The sequence below is a fragment of the Gossypium hirsutum genome, chromosome A09, assembly GCF_007990345.1.
Source record: "Gossypium hirsutum isolate 1008001.06 chromosome A09, Gossypium_hirsutum_v2.1, whole genome shotgun sequence".
NCBI classification, from domain to species: domain Eukaryota; kingdom Viridiplantae; phylum Streptophyta; class Magnoliopsida; order Malvales; family Malvaceae; genus Gossypium; species Gossypium hirsutum.
Genome location: NC_053432.1, coordinates 58,331,335 through 58,346,554, shown reverse-complemented (window position 1 = coordinate 58,346,554; position 15,220 = coordinate 58,331,335).

The following is a 15,220-nucleotide window of genomic DNA, read 5'->3' as shown; positions in this document are numbered from 1 at the left end:
AGTTAAACGTGGAAAAATATGGTTTAATATGTTGTGATAAATGGGAAAGAAAATGGTAACTTTAATGACTTTGGCTTAATTTGTATAAAAATGAAATGGATATTATATTTTGAGAAAATAAGGGTCACGACTTAAGTTTGATTTTTGGAATGAACACACACGTGTTAATATTCTTAGTAAAGTAAAATGATGACAAAGTAAGATTGGATATGGCTAATAGTAGTTTTGGCTTAATATGATAACTAAGAACTACGAAGATGAGAATTCATTTGCTATGAAATTGATGAGACAATGAATGGTATAATAAGCACTTATATGTAGAATAACTTCTCGGTAATTCAGTAAAACATGTCATAACTTATCCGAAAAGTGTGTTAAGATGACATGGTCACTAAATCCAATGATTAAGTGATTTAAGAAATAAGAATAATTTGTGTCGTATATGAAACAAGATAATTTGGTAAGCACTCCATAGTCATATGAGATATTGTGTGGTGATATGGGTCACTTATGTAACAAGTTAATGATATAAATGGGTATATGTGATATTTGGGTGTCTTAAGCACTAACAATGTGATACATATTATGTGAAACTCGTTATATGAGTTATGAATCTTATAATTGATTAATGATATGAAATGTCCTTGCGAGTTTGATGGATTAGCTAGGATATAATTGACATGTTATAGATATTAGATGCGCGCTTGTATGAGTTTATTTATATGTGTGGAGATATGATATGATGGCTTACAACATAGAACATTTGTGCTCTTGATTGTGTTTGGAGGGAGCACACTTAATAATGCAATTTATACTAATATTTTAGTTGTGTTTGGTTGGGCACCTTAGGTGCAATTTATTAGTTGTGTTTGGATGAAAATCCCATGTATCCAAGTCTGTCATACTACAGCTACAAAGGGCTAAGATACCAAATTTGTTAACAAGGAAGATTGAGATGTAAATAATAAATGATGAGATCAATTCACTAAGACCTAACTATAAGCTTATAAGTCCACATAAAAGTGAACTAATCTATTAATGAATTTATATCCGGTAATACACTTGTTAAGGTTTCGTGATTTGGTAAAAGTTGTGATAAATTGGTATTCAGACGTATATGAGACAAAATTTGTTAATAAATATGATTATAATCATGTTAACATTTAGTATGTGAACTAAGAAATTGAAGTTAAGAGATCTTTAGCTTAATAAGAATGAAAACTTAATTTTGAGATGGGAAGTATAGAAAATATTCATAACATATGAAATCATTAATGAAATGCTTCTATTCTGAAATTGGTTATAAGACGGCATACATGAAAGCAAATAAGTTCTAATAAGTGGAAACACCTTAAAAAGTGATGAACTTACAAAGGTAAAACATGTTTGAATGATGAATCCAAATGTGGTAAGTATACGAACTTGGTATAATTGAAACTTGACCTTATGTTTATAAAAGACTTGACAGTAATTCAGATAGGGTAAGATAGGAAATCTAAATCGTACTTACTAAGCTTTTCAAGCATAACATGTTAGTGGTTTAAATGCGTAGGCAGGGGTGAAGCCAGAAAATTTTTTTAGGGGGGATCGGATGAAATTTTAATTTTTTATAGGTTATATTTTTATAATTTGTAAAAGATTAAATTGAATTTTTATAGTTTTAGAGGGGCCAAAGTGTAATTTTACCTTTACTAATTTAAAATTTTTTAAAAATTTTAAGGGCCTAAAATGTAATTTTCCATTTTAGGGGGGTCGGGGCCCATGCCAGCCCCCCTGGCTAAGCCCCTGTGCGTAGGTAAAAAGCTTTCTAGGAGGCTTGAGAACGTAAGCTTAGGAGGGTTGCATCACAAACAAGGTTTAAATGTTTTATATTTTGGATTTGTAATTGCTACTCAGTGATTTGGAATGTACATGAAGGCTTAGGCTAATTGAGTATATGTAAACATACTAATTTGTGAAATGAAATATCATTTGAAACTATTTGGATGTTTTTTTTACCCTTTGTTTCGTAAATTGATTTGAAAATGTGTATGATTCGGAACTGTGTTTAAATGAGTTTTGATAGAGTTTTAAATGAATTTGGAACTTATTAGCATGCTTTGATGATATTTGAGACTTGATTCTATGCTTAAATGAGTTTTGAAGATGTTTTAAAATGTTTTGAAACTTATGGATATCATGTAAAAATGTTTGAGAATGATTTGAGATGTTTTTGAACTTGAGATTTGGGTTCCCTATCTTAAGTCTCGAAACTTATGTTTTTAGACTAAATTATTGCTCCAGGGGTCCAAGGTTTCAAGACTTACAAATATCAAAGCTAAAAGTCTATAGTACAACACCTAAGTCTCGAGACTTACGCCCCTTGCACTTGCACAACTAGAGGTGTTCATGGGTCGGGCTGGGTTCGGGCCGAACCCAACCAAAATCTTAGGCCTGTTTGCTAGGCCTGTGCCCTAAAATGGGCTTAAAGTTTTGTCCAAACCCGGCTCGACCCACCCATGTTAAATTTTTTATATTATTTTTTATATAATTTTAAAGTATATATAAAACATCAAAATAAAAAAAACATTAAAATAAATATTTCCTAACAAATTGAAAATAAATTTTAAATAAAATGTATATTTAAATAACACAAAGATAGATGCAACTTAACAAGCAAATGCCTTTAAAATTATAACGAAATTAACAATAAAATAAATGTTATACAATATCTAAACAATAACAATAAAATAGTAGCAACATAATAATGAAATGATAGCAAAATAGGGAGAAAACAACATTAAAATAACAATTTTTTTGTCCTTTTGCAAATTCGAGCCTGGCCAAAAAATGACTTACCTGAGACCCGACCTGTTTTTTAAACGGGCCTTATTTTTTTTGCCCAAACCCTCCCACTTTTTAGGCTGGCTTTTAGGCCGGGTTGGGTGACCTTACCTATGATTAGGGCTCTGCACAACTTCATTTTTTTTACTATATTAAGTTCCCAATACCTCGATTTATGATTTAGGCAAGTCGAAACCTCTCAGAATAATTTAGAATGATTTTAAAAATATTTTTAGACTCGTAAATGACTTCAAATATGTTTTAATAACTTTTTATAATGGTTTAAAGTTTAAAATTATTCAATATTCTTAAGCTTTTATTTATGTATGTGTTTCAGTGGCATCTCTTATTTGTACCAGTCGTTGGGGTAGATAAGGAGTGTTACAAATAGAGAATTAAGAGAAAAGGAAGCTGACTCTTATTGAATAACTGAATAAAATGAATTAAATTTCATCCATAAATATAACTTAACTCATGTAACTAATGTATGATAATTGGAAAACTGTAAGGTAATACATAACTAATGGTTATTTATATAAATCAATTATATCTCTAGCTAGCTCACTAAGCTCTTATTGCCTTGATGTTCTTAGCCTTCAATTTCTTGTCCTTCTGTGCATTCTCCCATGATCCACTATTGTTGGGTTGTTGGGTTTTCTTAGCCAAATTTGTGCTTGTATCACGGGTTGTGGATCAAATCCCGTGACGAATACACATAGAGTGTCTAATGGAGGTAAATTAAATGAAGCTAATTTGACCTATTTGAATTGGCCTGATTTGTGGAACAAGTGGAGAAGCCTATCTACTTATAGCCTTGGTAGTCCAGTCAAACACTCAAGTAAAACTAAGGTTACCGTGGTAAATATCTAAAGTAATCTTAGAAGATTTGATTCTATAACCTTAGAGTATTTTGTAATCTTAGAGAATTTGGTAAATCCCCTAAGAATCTCAATTTGTAGATTGGCTTTGATCTCGACCGTCGATGTAATTTAAACTATACCGTTAGATCTAGGGCAACTCAATTATAAATAAAGGTTTTTCTCATTTGTATTCATCTCATTCACTTCATTGTTGAGTAATAGAATACTTTTAAAAGCATTTACTCAAACACTTGGTCTATTATTGCTTTCTTGTGACTTTTTTGTTCTCTCATTACTTCTTTATCTTTGAGTTGATTTCACTTTACTTTCGATGCTTTAGAGAATTTCCCTTGAGAATTCTCATATTTCGAGAGTTAGATTAATTTAGATGGGTTTGAAGCAAAGAAATCGTCTAAGGCCGTGCAGTTTGACAAACTAAAGTTTTAGTCTCATGACACTTGCAACATCCTCAAGCCATTCTTTTCTGGGCAATCATTAAGTCCAGACCCACTCTCATAACAGAATCAGTTTAGTTGAAACCTAAGATAAAACAACCCCCCCAAACACCCTAAATTCATTTAATGGAAAACATTGCTCAGTCCCTCATTCCATTTGAAAGTAGATATTTTGGGCATGTTACTCATTTTGCGCAATCGATCCATTCCATTTACTCAGTTTCTTGAAATATAATTGATTGGTATGGTTTTTGAATAAAATGTGAGGTTTCTTCAAAAATTCTCCTAGGTTTTGTTCTTTAGATGATTTTGATGTTTCTTTTGGTCTCGATTTTGTTCTTGAAATCAAAATCAAGTTAACGTTCAAAATGATTTGTTAAACCGAATTTTCACCTTAAAATTTCATAAAAACAATGAACTTGGAATCATCAATAGCAATCGAAATGTTACTTCAATTTGAAGAAAACGACAAGTTATAGATCTAATTCAGTGGAAAACATTTGAAGAACAATGAAATATTTGATGGAGGAAACTTGAATTTTCTTTAAAATTTAAGGAAGAATTGGTGTGTGGATGACTAGAAAATTTGTAGGGATGAATCAATTTGAGAGAAAAAGCATTGATTTGGATTTTGGGAAGCATTTCAAATGAGGGGCAATGATGAAGGGAAAAGACGGTGGGTTATGGGTGGCTTAAATAACCAACCAATTTTCAAAAATCAGTCAATTGCGCTCTAGGCCACTCCCAGTTTCCTCTATTTTTCAAATCAGTCCTTTTGTTTAATTAAAACATATTTTCTTAATTATTTTTAAATCGAGTGTTGTTTTTAGAATCTATTTCAATCAAATGAATTCTCGACCACCGAATTTTAATTTCCTCGCCTAAATTTCTAAACCCGAATATTATTTAATTAATCTCTGTGATCCTAATTCTAGAATTTTGAATCTAACTCTTAGTTCGCCAGCCCAATTCTACAACTTGATTCTACTAACTCGATTTTTAAGATGTGATAAGGCTTGGCACACTTCATGCATTCGCGAGATATTTCCCTTCTCGAAATATAGAAAGTCCAGATAGTTCATTAGTTCTTTAACAAACTCACAGTCATAATCAAAATGATTATGTCATTGTCAATAGAGTTTCGAATCTATAAGAACAGTCATGCATCTTTTCTAAGTCAAGCTTGTTTAGTCTCTTCAGTACGTGGATAGTTAATTAAGTGGTCATCTTTATTAATACTCCTTAAATAAATCCTGATGGTTTTGATCTAATCTAGATAGGTAGACCCATTCAATTTATGCTCGGTGATATTAGACATCACTGGAACCATCTCGCTTACAATAATTTTTGAATTAACCACCATTGTAAATGACTTAAGAAACCCCAAAACCTAAAAAACACTAATTGCTCAACTTTCTAATCAGATTTCTAGCCTTTAAACAAACGTGATGTAACACCCTAATTACCTGACTCAATTGTTGGGTCCGAGGAACGAGATATCACATTCGTTGCTAGAATAACTAACATCAATCGTTCCATAATAAATCCAAATCATACATTTAGACCCAAGGCCATGTCATGTTTAATATACCAATATCTCAACTATTAACTTGTTTATTCATTCCATTTCATGCATCCTTATTAAATATATATATTGTTAAATATGACTCCTATTTTCAGTCAAATTTGAAAAATAATCTTTCAGTTAAACTCTCTTTACTTGTTTCAATCAAACACTGATTAGTTTAAATTATTTTATTATTATTTGATCTATGAATTTAGTCTATAAATAGGCTCTTTTACAACCTTAAAAAATATACCCATTAATATTAGAACTTATAACACATTTAGAGAATTTTGTGTTTACGTTTTGTGGATTCTTTGTTTTCGAGTTTTCAGGGTTTAGTCTTAATCTCCATCTTTTGTACTATTCGTTCTTTTTGCCATTATAGTAAAATCATCTTTGCCCATGGTTTTTTATTCTCTTTGGAGGGGTTTTTTCACATTAAATTTGTGTGTTCAATTTTCAATTTATTTTGTTATTTTTCTTGTTCGTTGCTTAATCGGGTCGAAATCCTAACAAGTGGTATCAGAGCTAGTTCAATTTTCATAGATTAGTCCATTCAGAGATGGCAACTACAAGGTTTGAAATTGAGAAGTTTGATGGTGAGACAAATTTCAATCTGTGGCAAGTTCAGATGATGGTAATTCTAGTTCAATCAGGCTTGAAAAAGGTTGTTACTGGGAAAAAGCCTAAGAATCTAAATAAAACAGAATGGGAAGAGCTTGATGAAAAGGCTTTGTCTGTAATCCAGTTGTGTCTCGCGAATACGGTATTGTAGGAGGTATTGATGGAGAAGACCTCATTCGTATTGTGGAAAACGTTAGAAAATCTTTATGCGACTAAGTCTCTAGCTAATCGTTTAGTGTTGAAACTAGCTTAATCTAGCTAGCCCAGGGGTTAATTTGTAAAACTGTTAAAGGTTGAGGGTTTTTCATGGATTTTTTTATAGTTTGTGATGTTAAATGATAGATTATGAATATTTGTTGAAAAATAAACAAGTTTTGTAAAGTGATTTTGATGAATTTTGGAATTAGGGATTAATTTGTTAAAGGTATACATTTGAGGGTTTTGTTATGAAATTTTGGTTTAAATGAGTTGGTATAGGTCCCTATGAAATTCGACTAGCTTGAATGGATGATTAAAATGGTTAGATTTCAAATTATGAGCTTATGGACTAAATTGTGAAAAGTTAAAATGTTAGGGACAACTTGGTAATTTGGCATAAATATGAAATATGGATTAAATTGAATACTATAAGTATTAAATTGATTGAAATTGTCTATTTAGATCAAGATAAACCACGTACGGACTTGGATCGAGGTAAAGCAAAAGCTTTGGATTAGTTCGACCTAACTACTAAGCCCACAGTATTCAACTTAAGTTCGTATGAATGGTTATCGTGTTTATGTTATTTAAATTGAATTTTATTATGTTATTTATAATGTAAATGGATCTATGTATAAACATATCAATGCATTGATGAATTAACGGATATCAAAACCCGGTTGAACCTTAGGAATTCCTAGGACACAAATGACATGTCATTAGGGATTTCATGTTTCGGATGCTGGTCTTGAATGTCCTACTGATGGCTGAGATCCTACATTTGTTGTGGATTCTCCATAGCTTGTGTGAGCAGCATCGTGTAGGTTACATTTTGACCCACAGCTCGTGTGAGCAATGATTTAAAGGAAAGGTTATAGTTATATGTAAAGGCACACTTCGTGTGAGCTTTCCCAAGTATCCGATGAAATTCTAGATGGTTTAATGGGCAAGAAAAGGGAATGAAATGGTAAGTATTCAAATGGAATCAAGCATAATCTTATGGAAAGAATGTATGAACTAAATAATGTATGTCATATAGAAATAGATTTATCTTAAGGTTAATTAATTTGAATTATGTACAAGTGTGCTAACTTGTGTATTGATGGTGATGTATAGGCTTATGCCAAGCTTATGGTTTGGTTCATATTATCCTTATGCTTTATTTAATGCCAATACAATGGTAAGTTATGTTTTGGTTTATACAAGCTTACTAAGCACTTGTTGCTTGCGTAGTTTCTTTCCTTTGTTTTATAGATTATTGAAACCTCGATTTGGTTAGAAGCACATTGGAGACCTATCACACTATCCAACATACATTTCGGTAGTTTTTGCACGTTTTGGCAAATGTTTATAATGGCATGTATAGGGTGTTTTGTAATGATAATTTTATGAATGTGATGTTGGTGCTTTGACATGTATAAACCTTTAGAAGTTGTTGGTTTGATACTATTTGATGTCTTGACAAATTGTGTCACTTTGGTCACCTTGTTATGCATGTTTATAAGGTCCTTTATGGTGTGTTTTAAATGGATTGAGAATAGTCAATATGTGGTATGATTTAGTAAGTGTTGAGCTAGGATATGATGCTTGAAATGTGGTAATTTTGACATGTTTAGGTTGGTGTTGTTTGTATGCAATTAAGGTGCCTTTGAATGGCATATTGGTTAGTTGAATTAGGATCTTAAAATGGTGTTTTGATGTATGTTTTGGTGAAGTTTAGGTACTTTTAAAGTCTGTTAAAATGGGTTGCAAGGTCATGCATGAAATGGTTTTGGAATTGGCTTGATTTTAGGTAAATTTGGGTCAACACGACCTGAGACACGGGCATATGGTTCAGTCGTGTGAGGCACACGGCTTATCGACATGACTGTGTGTCATCTGATGATTTCTTTAGGGTGCAAGTCAGTGAGTTACACGGCATAACACACAGCCTGGTACACGGGCATGTGACATGGCCATGTGACCTGTAACACCCCAAGCCCAAAACCGTCACCGGAGTCAAGCTTGAGGTGTTACTAAACTTATCTTACCTTTTAAACAACTCTAAACCACTTATTTTAATTTTCGGAATAAACTATTTTTCTGCGTCATGGTTGCTTAAAAATTCATTTCTCGAGTTTCAAAACTTGAAATTAAGCTCCGTAAATTTTCCTGAAACTAGACTCATATATCTATCTACTAATTTTTTTCTAGAATTTTTGACTTGGCCAATTAGTACAATTTATTAGTTAAAGTTTCCCCTGTTTCAAAACTCGACTGCACTGACCTCTTCTTACTGTAAACCATGTTTCTTCCTGTAAAAAATTCATATGATTAATCTGTTTGTTTCTATTAAAACTAGACTCAACAAGGATTCTAACGATATAAAGTAAACCTTCTAATTAGTTTTGTACAATTTATAGTGAATTTCCAAAGTTGAAATAGGGAATCCAGAAATTACTCTGACCCTGTTTCACTAAAACTCAGATATCTCATAACATATATTATCTTTACCTGTTTTGCTTATTCCATAAGAAAATAGACATAATAAGATTTAATTTCATATATTATTCATCTTCAAACTATGTTTCTACAATTTTTAGTGATTTTTCAAAGTTTTGTCATTTCTGTTACTTGAATCTGTTTTTAGGTTACTTTCACATTTTTCATAATTTTCATGTGATAATCACCATTCAATCATACATATTAATAAACATGTATATCATCGGCCATTTTATTAGCTAATCACTAGCAAGTATTTACACATCATTCATTGTTCATATTATACCAAAAGTAGCTAAGTTTCTATACATGTCATACCCAAAACAAAACGTCTAATTATACTGAGTTATTTCTTTGATAGTGTGATCGGCCTCCGTCGTTTCCTTCGATTCCCGAGTGGATAGATAAGTACTATAAGAAGAAGAAAATAAAGAGATTAAGCACTAGGCTTAGTAAGCTTACAAGCAAATAAATCACAACATTCAACATAATGGATAATTATGCATAATATCATCTAACATCATAAATTTCTTTACTTCTCAATTTCTATCTTCTTGTTTATTCCCTTACCTTCTTTCTTACCTGACCTTTCCGTTTTCATAAATATAATCTACTTTTCCTTTGTTGTTAATTCACTGTAATTTAACTCGTACCCTGACCCGTTGAACTGCTCGGAATACTAAGGATACTAGGGTCGTTCCTGTCTTTCAATATCCTACCAATGCCATGTCTTTGACATGGACTTACATGAATTATTCCTGTCTCCAATGCCATATATAATATGGACTTACATGGCTCAATCCTGTCTCCAAAGCCATATTTCTAATATGGACTTACATGGCTTATTTCTGTTCTGTCCTGTTAATCCTAATATCCTAACATTCCTAGGGTTCAACCGGGGCTTTCTAACACTTTTCCTCTGTCACTTCACCTTAAATTCGACTTTATATATTTTCATAACATAAATATATAAATGCTGGAAATTGACTTACTGTCTTTGGGATCTGATGTTACACCGCTGCTCAATAACTTAGGGGATCGGCTCAATAATAATGTAAAATAAAAGAATATTGCATTTATTTACTGTAACTTACCTTGATACAAAATGTGACTAAACTTTACAATTTAGTCCTTTACTTTTTCTTTTCCCCGATCTACTCCCGAATTTCGTTCTTCTTGATCTATAATAGAAAATTTAACTTATTTAATATTCACATTTATTAAAACATTCTGTGACCCAAACTTTAGCAAAATTATATTTTTACCCCTAAACTTTCACATATTTTCTCTTTTGCCCCAAGGCTCGTAAATTAAACTTCATCCTATTTTCTTATGTTTTATGACATGCTGATCATTTTTCCCTTCTATGACAATATCAAAATCACACTCTAACATATACTTATGACTATTGGTATTTTTTTTCGATTTAAGCCCTTTTACTCGTTTTCACTTAAACACGAGTAGCATAAGTTGTTTAACATAATTTAAAACCTCATATTCTATCATAAAACACCAAAATACACAAATTTCAGCTATGGGTATTTTTCCAAATATGAACCCTAGGTTGAATTATTGCTAGAATAAGCTTAATCAAGTTATCGGGACTCCAAAAACGTAAAGATTATTAAAAATGGGGCTTAGAATCACTTATTATGAGGCTTGAAAGTTGAAGAAACCCCAGCTATGGATGAGAGCAAAAATCGGCAGAAACTAATTGAGAAGATGACCATTTTTGTGTTATTTTTCCCTTTTTAATTCATTTAATATCCAAATGACCAAATTTCCCTTCACTAAACTTTTAAAAATTCCTTCCATGTCCTAATTTTTTTCCATGAACTTAAAATTGGTCAAATTGTTATTTAAACCCTCCTAATTAATATTCCAAAGCAATTTCATACTAAAAACTTCTAGAATGCAAGTTTTACAAATTATTCGATTTAGTCCCTAACCTCAACTTAAGCACTTTATGCATAGAATTTCATCACAAAATTTTTACACAATCATGCAATCATACCATGAACCTCAAAATAATAATAAAAAAAATTTTTCTACCTCGAATTTTTGGTTTCGCAACTACTGTTCCATTTAGGCCCTATTTTGGGATGTTACATGACCCTACTCAGAGAGTTACACAGGTAAGGACATGGGCTGGGACATGGCTGTTATCCCTAGTTCCTGAGACACGAGTGTGTGTCTTATAAGCTATTTTTACAAATTTTGCTTCTTTTTCCCAAATTTACTAAATTGTTTCAAATTGGTCCCGAATTGCTTCTAAGTTATTTTTAGGGCCTTAAGGGCTCGATTTATGGACACTATGCATGTATATGTCTGGTTTATAATGTGGTTAAGTTATTGAATGTTTTAAGTTTAAATGTTTTCGATTATACAGTAATGCTTCGTAACCTTAATCCAGCGACGGAGACGCTGAAAGGCTCATATCATAGCCTATACTAAAGGGTCCATGCTAGCCTATGATGTAGCCTAACCTGGAGGAGGAGGTACATTCGCATTAACTCTACTTCGTCTAGGAGGCATATCGACTACATTATAGCATTTAAAAGAAACAAACAGAACAAATGAGTGAGAAGTGGCAAATGATCCAAGGCAAATTCATGCAATATAAAACATTTAATAGATGGCAATGTGTTTCCGTTCCTACCTCAAAACAAGCAATTCAAACAAGGGTATCTCAGTCCAACATTTAAAAATTATCGGTTCTATTTTAAAACTAAATAATCAATTTTAATTTCCAAAATCTTTAAATTCGAGAGTTAATAAACTCTGGCTAACCTGGTTTTTTCAAACCTATTGTTGCCAATCTGTTTTTGTAAATATGACTCTGATACTACCAAATGTGACGCTCCACACTCAGTTGGAACTGATCCACTTGAATTCTAAATGTCACATTAACCATTTATATGACTCTCCTTACCGGTCATCCAAACACACCATAAAATCAACCATCACACCATCAAACCATACTTAATCAAGTATTTCTAGTCATGCACGCCTAAATCATGCTTCAATTAACACAAATTTGTTATTTAAGAATAGGGGTAAAATCATCATTTTACACATTTGTGAAAAACATGTAAATCATTAATCCAACAAGTGTCTTGGGAATTTTATTTTAAACCATTTGTGAAAATTTTAGCTTAAAACAACATTTAAAATTCAATTTCAAAATCAAATTTAAGGATTAAGACGTAAAGTTTTACAAAATATCCAAATAAACCATTTTAAGAAATTGAACTTACCATATTGAAATTCAATCTTTAAATCCATGTCATGTAAATTTTTAAAGTATTTTGTGTTATTTAAGGCCTCCAATTTTATTGTCTAAAAATAAGGACTTATTTGCAATAGTTTCAAAGTACGAAGTGATATTATTTAAGTATATAATAATTATTATTTGCAGCAGTTTCAAAAATCAGGACTTACTTGGGTGATATTATTTAAGTATATAATAATTATTATGAAGTGATTAGAAATTAGTGTTAAAATTTAATTAATAGATAAATTATTTAATTTAAAAAATAATTCTTCTGAAAACTGTAATAAATGATTTTTTTTTGAAAAAATATATAATAGTTATTGTGAAGTTATTTAAAAATGATATTAAAATTTGATTAATAGATAAATTGTCTAATTTAAAGGATAATTATTTTAAAATTTGTTATAAATAATTTTTAAAAAATTATTTTCAAATCAAAATTTTAAATAAATATAGTAAGAATATTTAATATGTATTAAATTTATATAAATTTTAAATCCATTTGTAATTTTTTATTACTTTTTATTAAAAATAGATTACCTTTTTTATTTTTGTTGATGTGTCATTTATATTTATTGATTTTAAATTCATCAAATAATCACAGTTGAAATGACATTTATATAGGTAATAATTTATCATCGTTAGATTTAAAAAAATATATCATTATAATCTAAATTATTCAATTGATAATAGTTAAAAATTATATAATTTTTTACACATTAATTTTAAGTTTATTTTAAATATAATTGTCAAATTTTGCGTAACAAATTCTATAGTAAAAGACAGGGGCGTTTTACCCAAATATGCCATTTAAATAATATAATTATAGAAATGGGCTAGTTTTTGCGTTATTTATTGGATTAGGCCGATTCCCATGAAAACGCGTCCACGTAAGTGCGATTTCTTGAGTAGGTGTCAGCAAAAAACGTGTCCTTGAGGGCGCACTTTGCTGATGTGGACAAAGCGCTCCCCCAGTGGAGCGTTTTGCCCCTTTTTAGGGTTAGGATTTTTATGGTTTAGGGTTAAGGTTAAGGTTTTGTAAGGGTTTAAGGTTTTAAGATTTAGGGTTTTAGGAAAATAATTAATTGAATTGGGGCATAAATTAACTATTAATTTTAAATACTAAATATTAAATTAGAGTTTAGAGTATTAAGGTTAATTGATTAAATTATGGATTGATTTAGGGTTTAGGGTTAATTGATTAAATTTAAGGTTAATTGATACATACAAGAAAAAAATTCTCAAAGATAATATGATTGCAGTATATATACATACTGGCACTATGCTAAGTTTAAGGTTTCGAGAAAAAATTAATTGAATTAAGATTTAAGGTTTTAGGGTTAATTCATTAAATTAACTATTAATTTTAAATACTAAATACTAAATTAGAGTGTATTAGGGTTAATTCATTAAATTAGGGATTACGGTTTAATTTTTTAAAATAAATTTGTGTTTAGGGTATTAGAAAAAACATATAAGCAATATAAAATTTTTTTTGTAATAGGTTTTAAGGTTTAGGGTTTCTGCAAAAATAATTATGAGCAGACGTTCCTAGAAAAATAGTGTCGGAAAAGGCTCCAAGCAGGATGCACTGTCAGCAAAATTTCTGGAAAAAGCTCCCACGTGGACGCTCTTTTGCTACAGTAGTTCGTAGACAAATAATTCTGAGTAGACGTTTCTGAACAAATAGTGCCAAAAACGCTTCAAGCAGGATGAACTGTCAGCAAAATTTCTAGAAAAAGCTTCCACGTGGACGCTCTTTTGCTACAGTAGTTCGTAGAAAAATGAAGCTATAAATTAGTCAAATTTTATTCTCAAGTTGCATAACTTACAAAAAAAAATTTAGAGAGGCTAAGAAGAAAAGAAATTGAAGATGAATGAATGTATTAGTGTTGTTATTGACTATGATGGTGAGGTCTATAACAACGAGAACGGTGTTGTTTTTTATCGGAGAACACAGTGAGACTGGTTTTTAACCATAGCATAGATTTGACAGAACTTCGCAAAAGAATTAGGCGCAAAATCTTCGGAACGACGCCAATGAAAATTTTGTCTATTAAGTATCGATTTTGTGCTTCAGTTGATCCTGTGACATATGACTCATTCGACATCAAAAGCGCTCGTAGCTTAGAGACAATGGTGTAGACTCATGTCGCTAGTGGATCACCCTATCTTGAGTTATATGTACAATTTTCATCGCCAAATGATGCATTTGCAGCTTCAACATTTACTGCTGGTCGAGAGGAATACATGACCCTTGCCCGACACTCCGTTAGTGGGTGGCAAAACACCGAATTGCCCATGTTTAATAGCAGTATGGAATACTCAACCCTTGCACGACACTTCATTAGTGGATGGGACATGCACCTTAGTGGGTCGATGTTTGATGCTGGAAATACGTACTGGGGAATGGCATCAACTTCTAGTGGTTGGCAATCCACATCTGATTGGAGACGTTGTGAAACATCCATAAGGAGGGATGATGTACTCCATACGACGTCCACCGGCGAGGGGACCTTTTACGTTGCACATGATGATAGGTCAGATAATGAGTCCGATGCGGACCCACTTCGAGAGGCCGGCCTCAATGGTGTAGAAGTTGCATTATTTTTTGAACCAGAGCCTGTTCCAATCATACCTAAAGATGTTGAACTGGGTTCAGATGAAGAAGAAGAAGATCCACGATTCAGGGCGTACTCACCTCCAGCCCAAATCCATCCCAAATGCATAATGTTGATATATTTGAAGATGATGCATTAGAGTTTCCAGATTTACCACACAGAAGGCGTGACCGTACAAGTTCCTCATTGGATTCAGGTGAATTAGAAGTTGGTAAAGAGTTTTCCAGTAAAGATAGTTTTCTTGGTGCATTAAAATAACATAGCATCATGAACGGGGTTAACTACAACGTGGTTAAATTCAAATCCAATAAATTTGA